General features: G+C 39.5%; 1 protein-coding gene across 2 annotated transcripts in view; it reads right to left on the reverse strand.

Annotated features, from left to right (window-relative positions):
- LOC109053914 (disintegrin and metalloproteinase domain-containing protein 9) overlaps nucleotides 1–17,301 on the reverse strand; it is a 1,168,157-nt gene that overhangs the window by 380,899 nt on the left and 769,957 nt on the right. The window lies entirely within an intron of this gene.

A 17,301-nucleotide genomic window follows, 5' to 3' on the forward strand; every position in this document is an offset into this window, starting at 1 on the left:
TTGGAAATCAAGGTTTGGAGGAAGGCTGGAGAGGCACAGAATCCAAGCTGCTTGAAGTCCAGTGTGAAGTCTCCAAAATCAGTGATGATTTGGGGTGCTATGATATCTGGTGGTGTTGGTCCATTGTGTTTTATCAAATCCAAAGTCAATGCAGCCATCTACCAGGAGATTTTGGAGCACTTCCATCTGCTGATAAGCTTTATGGAGATGCTGATATACCTTTCCAGCAGGACTTTAGCACCTGCCCACATGCCAAAACCATTTCCAAATGGTTTGCTGACCATGGTATTTCTGTGCTTGATTGGCCAGCCAACATGCCTGACCTGAACCTGTGGAATCTATGGGATATTTTCAAGAGAAAGAAACAGTCGATCCAACAATACAGACGAGCTGAAGGCTCAATAATAGTGCCTCAGCAGTGCCACAGGCTGATCACTTCCATGCCACACCTCACTGATGCTGTAATTTGTATTAAAGGTATACCAAGTATTGAGTGCATAAATGCACATATTTTAAAGAACTTGAACTTTTCTGTTTTGCAGATCCTTTTTTTATTGATCTTAGAAAGTATTTTGAGATACTGGATTTTTTACTTTCATGAGCTGTAAGCTCTTATCATCAAAATTCAAACAAACAAACAAAAGAGAGAGAGATATGCTGCACCAAACGTCAAAATCTTTGATTGATGGCTTTGACCTTTTGACCCGCCCCTCCCCCACCCAGACCACCCACATGGCTTTGACCTTTTGACCTTTACCCCTCCCCCACCCACGTGGCTTTTACCTTTTGACCTTTTAATGTTATGACATGTGATTTGACATCTGTTTGTAATAAATCATGCTTATATGTCATCAGCCGTGAAATGACTCAATATTTACAACATCCGTGAATGATCGGCAGCTGTGATATGACATCTGTTTTTGTAATATATCGTCATTAGGGATTAACTTTATGACAAGTGTTACGGTCACCTGTTTGTAATATAGACACCGGACCTCCGGTATGTGACGCGACATCTGTTTGCAATATTGGTTATGTCGTCTGTTACGGAAGACAAATATTGTCTGTGCATGACAGGTGTCCTCAGGGTGAAAGATAAATCTTGTCTGAGCATGACCATCTGCTGACAGGCGAATTTAGGGTGAAAGGTTTTATGGTCTGTTCTGACATCAGGGGGTTTGTCTCATCTGGGGCCCCCGTATATACGAATGCATACCAAGGCATGGGGATTTTTGCTCCCTCTCTCCCTCACTTTATGGTGATGTGAAAAAGATATTGGTTTTAAGGTCAATAATAAATAAACATTTTGTGAGAACAGATCATACATATAATCTGTTGGCTGTATAAAAGAATTTAAATAAAATATGTAACTTGACTATTAATAAATTGAAAATAAAACAATAAATAAATACAATTACCCTTACATTTTTCTGCGAGACAAAGTCTTCCTCCTAACGCAGGCATGACCCGATCCGTGAATGAAATATTCCCCAAAATTGTGCTTGGTTTAGGTTGAAAGAACAATTCTTTCTTTGAGAGTTTCTGTCTCTCTTTTTCCAAACACCCTCACAGAGTCTTGTATAATCAGGCCAGGAACACACCGAACAAAGAGATTAGAGTGGCTAAAAGGACCTACACTAAAAAGTTGGAAGATCAGTCCACTTCCAATGACTCAACTTCAATGGGGAAAGGGCTGAGAGCCATCACAAACTACAAGACACCATCCCCCTGCACTGAGGCGAATCAACAACTTGCTAACCTGAATTAGTTTTATTGTAGATTTGAAACCCCCCACACCCGTTCTGACCATCTCCCTACACAACCGTTGACACCTCCTGCAATCCCCCTCTCCCCCAGTCCTGCACTTCAAATCAGTGAGGATGATGTGTACCAGGTCTTCAGGAAGAACAAAAGAAGAAAAGCACCAGGCCCAGATGGTGTTACACCAGCCTGTCTGAAAACCTGTGCTGACCAGCTGGCCCCCATCTTTTCACAGATCTTCAACAGATCTCTGGAGTTGTGTGAAGTGCCTTCCTCCTTCAAACACTCCACCATCATCCCCGTTCCAAAGAAACCCAAGATAACAGGACTTAACAACTACAGACCTGTGGCTTTGTCGTCATGAAGTTGTTTGAAAAAATGGTTCTGGCTAATCTGAAGGACATCACTGGACCCTTACTGGACCCCCTGCACTTTGCTTACCAAGCAAACAGGTCCGTGGACGATGCAATCAACATGGGATAGCACTTTATCCTGCAACATCTGGACAAAACAGGGACTTATGTGAGGATCCTGTTTGTGGACTTTAGTTCGGCTTTCAACACCATCATCCCAACAGCCCTCCAGACCAAACTGACACAGCCCTCTGTTCCTAGCTCTATCTGTCAGTTGATCACTAGCTTTCTGACAGATAGGCAACAGCTAGTGAGAATGGGGAACAATTCATGTCAAACAGCGCTCCACCAACACTCTTGCCCCTCAGGGATGTGTTCTGTCCCCACTGTTCTTCACCCTCTACACCAACGACTGCACCTCAAAAGATCCCTCTGTCAAGCTCCTGAAGTTTGCAGGTGACACTACAGTCATCGGTCTCATCCAGGACGGTGACGAGTCTGCTTACAGACAAGAGGTTGAGCAGCTGGCTGTCTGGTGCAGTCTTAACAACCTGGAGCTAAACACACTCAAAACAGTGGAGATGATAGTGTACTTCAGGAGAAACCCCTCTGCACTCCCCCCACTCACCAAAATAGAGAGCATTGTGGCTGCAGTGGAGTAATTAAAATTAGTGGGAACATTCATCTCTCAGGACCTGAAGTGGGACAATCACATTGACTCCATTGTTAAAAAGGCCCAACAAAGGTTGTACTTCCTTCACCAGCTGGGGAAGTTTAACCCTCTGGAGTCGGCTAATGTGGATACACGTTTTGAGGCAAATTCACATGATAAGACAGAAAATAACTTAAATTACACTTTCCGTTTTGATTGTACAGAAAAGAGCAATACATCAATCGAATCTGTAAAGGGTCTACTTTTATTTGTATACACACGATAACAAAAAAACTTTGTGCATTCATAAAATAAAGAAAACAAACAGTGCGCTGTCTGCAGCCTTGGTCTGCGGTGATCTTCATTTAGAAACAGGTCATTAAAATGAACTTTAATACAGCAAATACTTAACACAGAGACATGAGAGATATATCTATAGAAACCTTGACATGTCTACTTTTAAACTGAGCAAGTATTATCGAAAACAAATATTCTGTGATAAAGTAATCCACATGAAAACAACACGATGTCCAGTCTTTCAAGTCACCCTTCATTATATCTAATGCGACCACGCCCACGCACCGAGCATGCTATTGAGATTTTAATCATCCTCTTGAAACTCGTGCCGGGTAACCGCCCTCATCAGAGCAAACAAAGCAGCGAGACTGTACTACACGTTTTTTAAATGTTACTGTTCGCTCAGAAAGAAGAACGAAGCGGCTTGACCCAGGAGAGATAAACATGAGTAAGTCTTTTTTACTATTAATCTACTTGTATTAGTTTTCATATAACTTGTACACATTTTACTAGTTAGAATTTTTCCAGACTATAATTCCTGACTATAATTCCTGAACACCTTCTTCACTCGCTTTGAGGCACAAAACAGCTCCACTGCACAGAAGACTCCACCTCCTCCCGGTAACCAGGTGATGACGCTGACCCTAGACAGGGTGAGGAGATCCTTCAGCAGGATCAATGCACGCAAAGCTCCGGGTCCTGACAACATTCCTGGGCATGTACTGAGAGACTGTGCAGCAGAACTCACTGATGTCTTCACAGACATTTTCAACATCTCACTTAGTCAGGCTGTTGTTCCCTCATGTTTCAAAACTACCACCATCATTCCAGTCCCGGAGAAGCCGTCTCCATCCTGCTTTAATGACTACCGTCCTGTTGCACTTACTCCCATCCTCATGAAGTGCTTTGAACGGCTAGTCATGCACCACATCAAGTCTGACGCCCCCCCCCCCCCCACCTCCCTGGACCCATTCCAGTTTGCATATTGGTCCAACCGGTCGACCGATGATGCCATCTCAACTACCCTCCACTCAGAACTCACACATCTAGAGAAAAAGGACTCATACGTCAGAATGCTGCTCATAGACTTCAGTTCAGCATTCAACACAATCATCCCTCAACAGCTCATTCACAAACTGGTTGAGCTGGGGCTCAACACTTCGTTGTGCAACTGGCTGTTGGACTTTCTGACTGGAAGACCTCAGGCAGTACGGGTCGGCAGCAACACATCCAGCACCATCACACTGAACACTGGGGCCCCTCAAGGATGTGTGCTGAGCCCCCTCCTCTTCACTCTGCTGACCCACGACTGCACACCGTCACACAACTCCAACCTCTTCATTAAGTTTGCGGATGATACGACTGTGGTGGGTCTCATTAGCAACAGAGATGAGACAAACTACAGGAGCGAGGTGAGCCGCCTGGCCGGGTGGTCCAGTGACAACAATCTCTCTCTGAATGGGAGAAGACAAAGGAAATTGTTGTTGACTTCAGGAGAGCGCACACTCAGCATGTTCATTTGACCATCAACGGTGCGACTGTGGAGAGAGTGAGCAGCACCAAGTTCCTGGGTGTGCACATCACAGAGGACCTCTCCTGGACCGACAACACTACAGCACTAGCCAAGAAATCACAACAGCGTCTCTACTTCCTCCGCAAACTGAGGAGAGCCAAAGCCCCACCCCCTATCATGTACACCTTCTACAGAGGCACCATCGAGAGCATTCTGACTAGCTGCATCACTGTGTGGTATGGCACCTGCAACGCGTCCTGCCGGAAGACTCTGCAGCGCATAGTGAGAGCAGCTGAGAAGATCATTGGTGTCTCTCTCCCCTCCCTCCAGGAAATTTACGGAACCCGTCTCACTCGCAAAGCCCTCTGCATCGTAGGTGATCCCACTCACTCGTCACACAGCTTCTTCAGTCTGCTGCCATCAGGGAGGAGACTGCAGAGTCTCCAGGCCAGGACCAGCAGACTGAAGGACAGCTTCATCCATCAGGCTGTCAGGAAGCTGAACTCACTCCCGAACTTGCACCCCCATCCCTCTTCTGCCCCAGGCACCACTGAACTATGAACCCCCCCAGATCCCACATCCCCAGGTCCTTCCACTCCCCCTCCCACTAACATACGATGACATGCACCAGTCACTTTGTGCAGCATTGGTCTTCTCACTACGTCATTCACCATGGAACTGACGTCATTCTACCACCTCATCAGTCACTTAAATAAAATAACTGCTCTTGAGCCCTTTTGTCACTTTAATCAGACTGAATAAGCTTTTTTATGCACTAAAAAAATCTTTTTATGTGCACTGTTTGTTAAAACATACATTTATTTTGTCCTCACATTCTTTCTTGTAACTCTTCCCTCTCAGTTACACACCTGGCTGAAAGGCTCATTATGCAGCTCATTATGTGGGTCTTTGTCTTCTCAGGTGTGGATTACACAAATATTCATGATAGTTGACACCTACGAGCATATGCCCTTTTGAAACAAAAAGTGTCTTAGAAAATGTAAATTAATCTATTGTTTTCTGTGAGTGAGTAAACAAGATGATTTTCACATCATTTTGAAGCAAAAATTCTAGGCTACAAGCTCCAAGTTTGACAGTCTTGTGATCAAATGTTCTCTAGGTGTTTTACGACCTTATTTCAGTGACTTCAAAATTGTATTTTTTTACTAACCACGCATAAATGTTGTTTTCTCAAAAACACAATCATGTACATACATGCTATTTACATATTATTGTAGCCCTGTTTGTACTGATTACAGTGTTATTATACTTTAGCCATGTATCTATTTATAAGCAACTGAAAAACACACAAAAGTCAGGGGATGTCAAAACTTCTCCAGGCCCCCAAAACCCCCTAGACCTCAGACGGTTAACCTGCCACAGGAGCTGTTGAAACAGTTCTACTCAGCCGTCATTGAGTCTGTCCTGTGTACTTCAATAACTATCTGGTTTGGTTCAGCTACAAAATCAGACATCAGAAGACTACAGAGAACGGTTCAGACTGCTGAAAGGATCATTGGTGCTCCCCTGCCCACCCTTCAAGAACTGTATACATCCAGAGTGAGGAAAAGGGCTCAGAATATCACTCTGGATCCCTCACATCCAAGTTACCCACTTTTTGAACTTTTGCCATCTGGCTGGCGCTTCAGAGCCACAAATACCAGGACAACCAGGCACAAGAACAGTTTCTTTCCCCAGGCAATCTACCTCATGAAAAGTTAAATGTTCCCCACTTATGCAATAAAAATGTTCAATAACCTTATATTTATTTATACTTATATATATTCATCAGACGTGCAATCTGGGTATGAAGCGCTGGGAACACTTTTTGTAAGCGAAGAAAACAAAAATAACGACTTTATTCAATAATTCCTTTGTCAACAGTCTCCTCTGTGTCTCTCCATATCACCATATGTTGTGTATGCTCTTCTGTGTCATCCGTGCAACAAGGATGTGCTGTTTTATTTCAAATCAAAGCTAAAATACATGTAGAAACAGTATATATAAGTCCCTGTTTTGTCCATTATCGAATAAAGTCGTTATTTTTGTTTTTTTCACTTACAAAAGGTGTTCCCGTCGCTTCATATAACCCAGATTGCAAATCTGATGGCAGATGGAGTATTCTGACGACGACTTTCATACCTTTTATGGACCTTGACACTGTTATTTATTTCCCAGTATATGGGACAGTCTCAAGCCTCCAGGTTTTCATCCAAAATATCTTAAATTGTGTTCCGAAGATGAACTGAGTTTTTACGGGTTTGGAGCAACATGGGGGTAAGTGATTAATGACAAAATTTTCATTTTGGGGTGGAGTATCCCTTTAACCCTCTGGGGTTCATCGATACATATATAGATTTTTTTTTTTCGTGGATGCTTTTCTAGCACAATCACAAGTGCATAACGACAACAGCATGAATCTGCTGCTACCAGTCTCAAACATGTTTTTCCCTTGCAAATGACAAGTTTTCTCCCTTTTGCACCACATATCTGTGTGAAATATGATGCAAAAGTGATTTCTGCATCTGTAGAGGCAACGGCGGGCACTGTTCAGAGATCAAGAGAATTTTGGACAATCATGAAGAGCTAGTTTGAGCTGACAGCGGCAACCAATAAAGGTACATTTTCTTTCTTTTCCTGAAATCACTCACCGTTATACTGTACATTTGTTTATAGTTTAAATATTAAAAGAGTTTAGCTCTAACCCTGATAAAACTCGCCTACCTGTAGCCTTCTAGTAATTCTAACTAAGTTAATTGGTAGAGATGTGTTTGATTAGGGTTAAAGCTCAACTGCAGGCCAGTGGCCCTCCAGTACCAAGTTTGTCCATCCCTGCTTCAACTCACAAAGAGTCTTTATAGAAGATTGATTAGCCCGTTAATTAAATAGAGTATTATTCGAGTGTCATATACAAGATGATTAAATATATTTGTTATTATAATTAATTTTTAACAAATGTACAGTATAACAGTGAGTGATTTCAGAAAAAGAAAGAAAATGTTCCTTTATTAGTATTTGCTGCTGTCAGGTCTGGAAGATGCTCACAGCTCGTGAACATTTTTATTATTATTTTATTTTTCCCCTTGCTCATTCGGGTGCCAACTGATTGGCACCTAAATTACACTGTAAAGAGATTGCTTTAAATTTTACAGTAGCTGGATGTATTATTACTGTATTTTCATTTAAAGTCTTATGACTGCATTGTCAGTATTAGTACTGTTCAGTTTATTTTAATTTTTTACCTGTATAAAATAATCCAATTGTGGTACAAAACTGTATACAACATATTTTTTTACAACACCAGCACCATAAAAATCACAATAACTCATTAGCATTTGTTTTTATAATATTATTTTTAATTGTTGAACATTTGTTTTTTAAAAATACAAATTAAAAATCTTCATCTCTAGCATGCACTAAAAAAAGGGCATCACCACAGCCCCCCGGGGACTTTGTATCTGTAGCATGGCAAAACAGTCTTTACAGAAATAAAATTCAGTAAAAATGAAAAAAGTAAAGAAAAAAAAAAGTGTTGTTGTGTTAAATTTCAATAATTTTGGCAAAGCTAACAAACTCTCTGATGAGAAACACCGTGAGGGGATTCAGGCTGATGCATTTTCTTTGCACCCTCTTTCCTGAATTCCATCTGATCTTTGACTCTGAATGGCATTTGGTGCCACTAGGGTTGATTCTTGGAATGAACCTGCAAGCACAAATATATATATTGGATATGATCAGTTATGATTGTATATGATTGGTTCCTGTGATAAATCCCGGCTCTTGTTTTCGTGCAAGCTCTTGGTCTGAATGAAGAAAATTCTGGTGTTATTGACTAATTATAAAGTAACTTAACAACTCTCCCGCTTAAATACAACTACTTTGTGTCAAAAAAAAAAAAAACAGTGGGCAGCCATTTATGCTGCGGCACCCGGGGAGCAGTTGGAGGTTCGGTGCCTTGTTTAAGGGCCCCTCAGTCGTGGTATTGTTGGCCCGAGACTCAAACTCACAACCTTAGGGATTGGATCTGATGGCTACGGTGACCTCGGAATAAGAAAGAAACAGACTAATATTAGTGTAGATCCCACTCAAGTCTGTATCAGGTGTATATGGAAAGTGTTCCCGGTTCCGGTTGACCTAATTAATGCAGCCTAACAATCCTTTGAAGAGGTCATCGGATGCTACAATGACTTTTACAAGTTGTTTGAACTGAAATGTGTGTTGGCAGTGTATGTGCTATACACAACCACCCTATAATAATAAAAATCCACCTAGTGTTGTTTTTTTTTTTTTTTATTTTTTTTTTTATAATCTACTAAAATCTTTACCCCTTTCTCAAATCGAGCAGATCTCAGACGTCTGTCTTTGTGATGTCACACAGACAGGCCCCTCCCACGATAATTTGATTGACGGTAGTGTTTCAGCACAGACTGGACTGGTGTCTTATCTTAGAACCACCCTGAGTGAGCTGTGATCTGTTCGCCATTGTTTCACCGCCGAAGCAGAAGTAGACAAGAATGTCTCCTAAGCGACTGAGGTGTTTTGGATGTAATAATGAACACAGCAGTCATCATTTACTCCCGACATCTGAGCCGCTGAAGACGCAGTGGATTACATTTGTTTCTGAAGGGAATGTGCCCCTGATCTAACTAAATCTGTCTATCTTCGCACAAATCATTCGTGGTCCAGCATCACCTATAGAAAAATTGAGTATTTCAATTAAGGTTTTTCAACGAATCTTTGCAAATCACCTTTCCTAATAATGTGCTAATTAACAAGTTTCATGATGAATGAGGCTAAAGTAAACAGTCTCTGAGAGCGGCTCAGAAGAGAAGGGCGTGGTCAGCAAAGCTCATAAACATTTAAAGGAAAATGCTATAAAACGGCTTGCTATGAAAAGAGCTGTTTTTGACAGGGTAAAAAGGGTGTTTTTAGACTACCATTGAGAAATTTTAACCAAATTCTGTTACATACTTTTCATTAAGACCATAAAGAATCATGTCAGCTTGTGGAAAAAGGGCATACGATGACCCCTTTAACAGATTTGAATTATAGAGATGTGTTAATGTGTCATATTAAGCCAGGTTAAAGGGATGGGATTTAATCTAGATTTAAACTGACAGAGTGTGTCTGCCTTCCGAACACTGTTAGGTAGATTAGAGTTTGGGAGCTAAATAGGTAAAGGATCTGCCGCCCGCAGCTGATTTTGCTATTCTAGGTATTATCAAATGGCCAGAGATTTAAGATCATTGCGGACGTGGAGGACTATAATGCGACAAGATCTCACTCAAATACTGAGGCGCTAAACCATTCAGGACTTTATAAGTAATTAGCAAGATTTTTAAATCTATGTGATGTTTAATAGGATGCCAGTGCAGTGTTAACAGAAACGGGCTAATATGGACATACTTCTTGGTTCTAGTAAGAACACTAGCTACTGCATTTTGGGCCAGCTGGAGTTTGTTTATTAAGCATGCAGAACAACCACCCAATAAAGCATTACAATAATCTATTGAGGTAATGAATGCATGAATTAATGTTTCTGCATTTGCCATTGAGAGCTTAGTGTTATATTGCTGAAATAATGGAGTTGATTCATAGGGAATGGATAACGATTTAAAAAAAAAACCTTTAACTAGTTTACTTCAGCTAACTTACTAGTTGATGTTATCACTGTTATTTTGGCAATCACAAGAAAAGTCTCCAACTGGAATGCTCTAGATATGATCTAGATAACAAACTAGAAAAAAAAAAAAAGTACTTGAAAATACTGTTTAGGTAACTTAACTCAATAAAATGTCTAACTAACACAGCACAAGCTTCTTTGGATTAAAGCATCTAGCACATGCATGAATGTAAACATAATGTAAAATCAAATGTATTGTGTATTAAATAAATTCAATGCACACAGACTAGTAGTTTAAGTCTTTGGGTCTTTTAATGGTGATGATTTTGGCTCACAATTAAGAAAAAACCAACCCAATTCACTATCTTAACAAATAAGAATACTTCATAAGACCAATAAAATAATAATAATAATAATAATAATAATAATTAGTGAATTGTTGGCCTTCTGGAAAGTATGCTAATTTTCTATACATGTACTGAATACTTGGTAGAGGCTCCTTTTGCTTTAGTTACTGCCTCAATTTGGCGTGGCATGGAGAAGATCAGTTTGTGGCACTGCTGAGGTGGTATGGAAGCCCAGGTTTCTTTGACAGTGGCCTTCAGCTCATCTGCATTTTTTGGTCTCTTGTTTTCTAATTTTCCTCTTGACAATACCCCATAGATTCTCTATGAGGTTCAGGTCTGGTGAGTTTGCTGGCCAGTCAAGCACACCAACACCATGGTCATTTAACCAACTTTTAGTGCTTTTGGCAGTGTGTGCAGGTTTAAAAAAAAAAAAAAAAAAAAAAACACAATGGACCAACACCAGCAGATGAAATTGCACCCCAAATCATCAGAGACTGTGGAAACTTAACACTGGACTTCAAGAAACTTGGGCTATGAGCTTCTCCACCCTTCCTCCAGACTCTAGGATCTTGGTTTCCAAATGAAATACAATACTTGCTCTCATCTGAAAAGAGGACTTTGGACCACTGAGCAACAGTACAGTTCTTCTTCTCCTTAGCCCAGGTAAGACGCCTCTGACATTGGCTGAGGTTCATGAGTGGCACTTGACACGCCTGTGTGTGGTGGCTCTTGATGCCTTGACCCCAGCCTCAGTCCATTCCTTATGAAGTTCACTCAAATTCTTGAATTGATTTTGCTTGACAATCCTCATGAGGCTGCGGTTCTCTCAGTTGGTTGTGCATCTTTTTCTTCCACACTTTTTCCTTCCACTCAACTTTCTGTTAAACTGCTTGGATACAGCACTCTGTGAACAGCCAGCTTCTTTGGCAATGAATGTTTTTGGCTTACCCTCCTTGTGAAGGGTGTCAATGATTGTCTTCTTGACAACTGTCAGATCAGCAGTCTTCCCCATGATTGCGTAGCCTAGTGAACCAAACTGAGAGACCATTTTGAAGGCTCAGGAAACCTTTGCAGGTGTTTTGAGTTGATTAGCTGATTGATTGGCATGTCACCATTTTCTAATTTGTTGAGATAGTGAATTGGTGGATTTTGTTAAATGTGAGCCAAAATCATCACAATTAAAAGAAACAAAGACTTAAACTACTTCAGTCTGAATGCACTGAATTTATTTAATACACGAGTTTCACAATTTGAGTTAAATTACTGAAATAAATGAACTTTTCCACGACATTCTAATTTATTGACCACAGGAAACAGATGATTCTTCTGAACAATCTGACTTTGCTGCAGCCTGGAATTGAACTGCTGGTTTCGTCTGGCCAGAGGAGAACTGGCCCCCCAACTGAGCCTGGTTTTTTTCCCAAGGTTTTTTTTTTTCTCCATTCTGTCACTGATGGAGTTTTGGTTCCTTGCTGCTGTCGCCTCTGTCTTGTTTAGTTGGGGACACTTCATTTACAGCGATATTGTTGACTTGATTGCAAATTATTGCACAGATACTATTTAAACTGAATTGAGCTGCATGATGACATCACTGAATTCAATGATGAACTGCCTTTAACTGTCATTTTGCATTATTGACAAACTGCTTTCCTAATTGGTGTTGTTCAGTTGCTTTGACGCAATCTTTTTTGTTTAAAGCGCTATATAAATAAAGATGACTTGACTTGACTATTGAGATGCACCTGTATTTTGGGTTAGCTAATTTCAACAAAATTTGACAGCTGGCCATATGATGATTTTGCCCCTAATCGACAGCATTCGTGTTTTTGCTTGGATAAATCTCCTGTAACAGGCCAGAGTCACAGCAGCAAAACAAAAAAAAAAGAAAAAAAAAAAAAAAGAAGAAAAAACAAGAAAAACTATGTACAATAACAAAACAAAAAATAAACAACATTCATAATATTTGTTAGCCATACTTCCTATATATTGCTAGTCCGTTCCTCCACAACCTGTTCTGTGGGTTAGTGAAGAGTAGCAGCTAGTGGCTAATTCAGCTAATATAGAGTAGTTGATGGCACCTTACTCACCTGTTGTTACCACCTCTGTGATGCATTCACAAGAAAAGTCTCCAATACATCTCCGTTGCAGATAACATGACCAACAGACCTCAGCCTGAAAATAAAATACAAAAGATGTACAGTGTTGTGAAAAATTGTTGGCCCCCTTCCTGATTTCTTATTTTTTGCATGTTTGTCACACTTTAATGTTTCAGATCATCAAACAAATTTAAATATTAGTCAAAGATAACACAAGTTAACACAACATGGAGTTTTTAAATGAAGGTTTTTATTATTAAGGGAAAACGAAATCCAAAACTACATGGCCCTGTGTGAAGAAGTGTTTGCCCCCCTGTTAAAACTGTGGTTTATCACACCTCAGTTCAATTTCTCTAGCCACACCCAGGCCTGATTACTGCAATATCTGTTCACAATCAATAAATCTCTTAAATAGGACCTGCCTGAAAAAGTGAAGTAGACCAAAAGATCCTAAAAAGCTAGACATCATGCCGAGATCCAAAGAAATTCAGAAACAAATGAGAAAGAAAGTAATTGAGATCTATCAGTCTGGAAAATGTTATAAAGCCATATAAAGCCAAACAAAACCAAATTAAACCCTGCAGCTTGAGAGATATGTGGCGGTAATGCAGGACAGTTCAGACATTGCGGTGAAAATCAGAGGTAAAATACTATATTTATACTGTTCAGTTTCTTGCACAGACCGATCGTTTTGTGTCTTTACACATCAATGTATCATCACGAGCTGCAGGGTTTAATTTGGTTTTGTTTCTGTATGTTTTATGACTCTCAAAGCCATGATTCCCTTCCACTGACATTATAGGACTGACAGACTGCAATGGTTTGAGTTAGAAATCTCGGTTTGTATTCTACTGAAGAATCAAAGTAACTTACATCTTGGATGCCCTGGGGGTAAGCGGATAAACATCAAATTTTAATTTTTGGGTGAACTATCCCTTTAACTCATTTTTCTTTACTATTTTTACATTAGCTCGCTGTTATGTAACATATGTCTGACATAACCTGCGATAAAAAGTGTAGAATTATTATTCTTCCCTGATTAATTCCCTGATTGATTCTGATAACTTAACTTACCGTAATTACCTTCATGATGGCTCCAAAATATTTCCCCCGACGTTGCAGACGATAAGATCCACAAACATGAACATAAAAAAAATGAAGAACTATAAAGAATAATAAAAACTGAATTCAGTGTATCTCTTCTTGATTGGCTAAAATTCTCTTAATCTCGCCGTTGCCTCTACAGATGCTCAAATCACTTTTGCACCATATTTCACACAGATATGTGGTGCAAAAGGGAGAGTGCACGAAACTTGTCACTTGCAAGGGAAAAACATTGTTGATGCAGGTGTGTGAATGTGTTTTGCACCATATTCAGTGCAGCAATAGTAGCAAAACATGTGAGCATAAAAGTTTCTTGATTTTTGATTCATAGAATAGGATTTGTGCACCTGCAGTGAAGCATTCTAGAAGCTGTAACTGTTGTGCTGTGTTTGTGGGAGAGAAAACAAAATCTACAAGTTTGTAACTTTTGTCTGTGACTTCAAATTTACTGATACACATGTGTGGCTATTCTCTATAACTACAAATTATGCTGTTGCAGACGTTCAGTTGTTTCACACCAAAAATACCTTCATAGTTTTGTGGCATTTTTTCTGATAACCCCTAAATTAGCTTTTTAATACTCCATCATTTTCGTCATGATCGTACAGAAAAGAGCAATAATCAATCAAATCTGTAAAGGGTCTACTTTTATTTGTATACACTCATAATAACAAGAAAACTTTGTGCTTTTGTAAAATAAAGAAAATAAACAGGGTGCGCTCTCTGCTGCCTTGGTCTCCGTGATCTTCATTTTGAAACGTGTCACAGAAATTAACTTAAACTCAGCGAATACTCAACAAACAGACATGAAAGATATATCTATAGAAAGTTTGGCATGTCTGCTTTTAAAAGTAAGTCTTATCGGAATCTGATATTCTCTGATATAGAAAGCTTGCCATATAGAGCACATAGAGACTCTTTCACCTAGATATCACACTATAGAGACTGTGTCTGTTCCCCAAACTAGAAAATACGAAAAAAAAAAAAAAAAAAAAAAAACCTAAAGCAAACCAATTTAAGAGTAAAAATGTAATTGATGTTCAACAAATAAAAAATTTATTTAACACAAAGAAACAAATGATAAAGCTTGGCTTATTTAATGTCAGGTGCCTTTCTACAAAAGAGCTTTTTGTAATTTATTTGATCACTGATCATAACCTAGATGTGCTCTGTTTGACAGAACCTGGCTAAAACATTTACATTTACATTTAATCATTTAGCAGACGCTTTTATCCAAAGCGACTTACAAATGAGAACAATAGAAGCAATCAGACCAGCGAGAAAACAACAAAAGTATACAAGTGCCATGACAAGCCTCAGTTAGTCTAGCACAGAACACGTAGCTATGTTTTGTTTTGTTCTTTTCAAGAATAGAATAGAATAGAAAAGGTAAGTGCTAGTATTAGTTGGTCAAGTGGTGGTGAAAAAGATGTGTCTTTAGATGTTTTTTTTAAGATGAGTAAAGACTCAGCTGTTCGAATTGAGATTGGGAGGTCATTCCACCAGCTGGGCACAGTCCAGAAAAAGGTCCATGAGAGTGATTTTGAACCTTTTTGGGATGGCGCCTGAATGTGCCGTTCACTTGCAGAACGCAAGCTTCTGGAGGGCACATAAGTTTGAACTAGTGAGTTTAGGTATATTGGTGCCGCACCAGTGGTCGTCTTGTAGGCAAGCATCAGTACCTGTGTACCCTTGGATTGCGAGTCTGACTCTCTAACCGTTAGACCACGACTTCCCCAGTAACGTGAGCTTTTTTTGGCTAATTGAAGACAACTCTCACTGCTGCATTCTGGATCAGTTGCAGAGGCTTGATAGAACATACAGGAAGGCCCGCCAAGGGATGATTACATGATGACACCAGATGATTACATTATTTTTAGAGCCCGACCGATATATCGTTTAGCTAAAATTATCAGCCGATATGAGCCTGTCGCAATATATTGAATCAGCGAATATTCTGCTGATATGCCACCGATTTTTTTACAGAACATATAATGCAGATTAAATGCTTCTGAATGGTGTAATTACTTAGTTTGTCCAGTAGAGCGTGTTCCATTGTTTGCTACTTGCGACCCAGGTCAGTGTAGTGTAGAGAGGCGTGGATGAGCTCAAACTTCACCCGAGTCTGCTGCTTCAAATCATCCGCCACCCACCCACCTACCTGTATTTGATCGTCACATTACAATGATTCTAATTCTTAGTATTTTCATGATGCTATTTTTAACAGCAGATTTAGTGACATTAGAGACTAGAGCTGATCTGCGTATTACAGCATGCATCTGCGCCAAATTAATATGGCAAGCCAAAAGGGTCAGATTTACGCTATAGATAAATCGCATTAACACACAAAACACAGTTTTTGACGCCATTTACAATAGTATTAGCGCCATCAAATACGCCGCCCTAATAGCAGACGGTGTAAAAAAGGTGCGTAAATGGTAAAAATGCCATATTTAACAGCGTTTTAGTGTTTGTAAAAAGCGCTGCTTTTAACGCCATTCAGCGTGCCACAGGAAGCCATAAAAAACGCCATTCTGAATTATGTCATAATAATAAGATGTTATGTCATTATCAAAACCACATATTTTCTTGTAATAAGAATGAGGTACATCATTAAAACTATGTGTTTTTCCCATTATAGAATGGTGACATTATGTAAGCGAGCTTGTTCGCGCTGCTGTTGCCACAGTCTTGATGAGGATCTGCAGGAGGGACAATAGAAATACTTTGTTTAAATGTATTTTAATTGAATGTTTTTTTATTGTAGCGGCATGTTTATCAGGATTGATCTTGAATCTGTCTACAATATAATGCTATCCAATAATTGCACTCAGACCCAGAGGATATGACTCATTTAAAATTATGTCTAACCAGCTCTGAATAATCGACTCTGGGCATGGAATATTTCTTTATTTGAATGACTTAAGTTTGATTTAACACCAAATTGAAATACGAAGAAAAAGAAATGACAAACTGATTTTATTATTATTAGGCTATTATTATTATTATTATCATTTTTATTATTATGTCATTCTGTTTGAAAAATGGAACGAAAATTAAGCTAGATTTTTCGTATTTTTTGTTCGTGAAAAAAGAACTTATGGATTTGTGGGTAAGCGTCCCTGAAATATTCCATGCCCAGAGTCGATTATTCAGAGCTGGTTAGACATAATTTTAAATGAGTCATATCCTCTGGGTCTGAGTGCACTTTTCAACTCAGCTTGTCTTTACTGCCTGTGTCCCATCACGCAGAATAAGAGTTTATACCACTCTGCAAATTAGTCACAATAACGTTTCTTCATACTGTTTTTTTTCTTTTTTAATTCTGTTTCAGATAAACTGGCATCTCATATAAAGTGTAATACTTCACTTCTTGGGTCGGCGATGCCCGCATGATCCCTTGCATTGTGGTAACACAGAAAATAAATATAAATTTCTGCTTTATTTTCTGTATTTCCACAATAACAACAAAAAGTTCCAAATTGCTTTTGTAAAATAATAGGGTGCACTTTCTGTCAGAGCCTAGACAGAGCTTTCTTTTGTGTAGGCATAAAT

The sequence above is a fragment of the Cyprinus carpio genome, chromosome B8 (genome assembly GCF_018340385.1).
Source record: "Cyprinus carpio isolate SPL01 chromosome B8, ASM1834038v1, whole genome shotgun sequence".
Taxonomy (NCBI): Eukaryota; Metazoa; Chordata; class Actinopteri; order Cypriniformes; family Cyprinidae; genus Cyprinus; species Cyprinus carpio.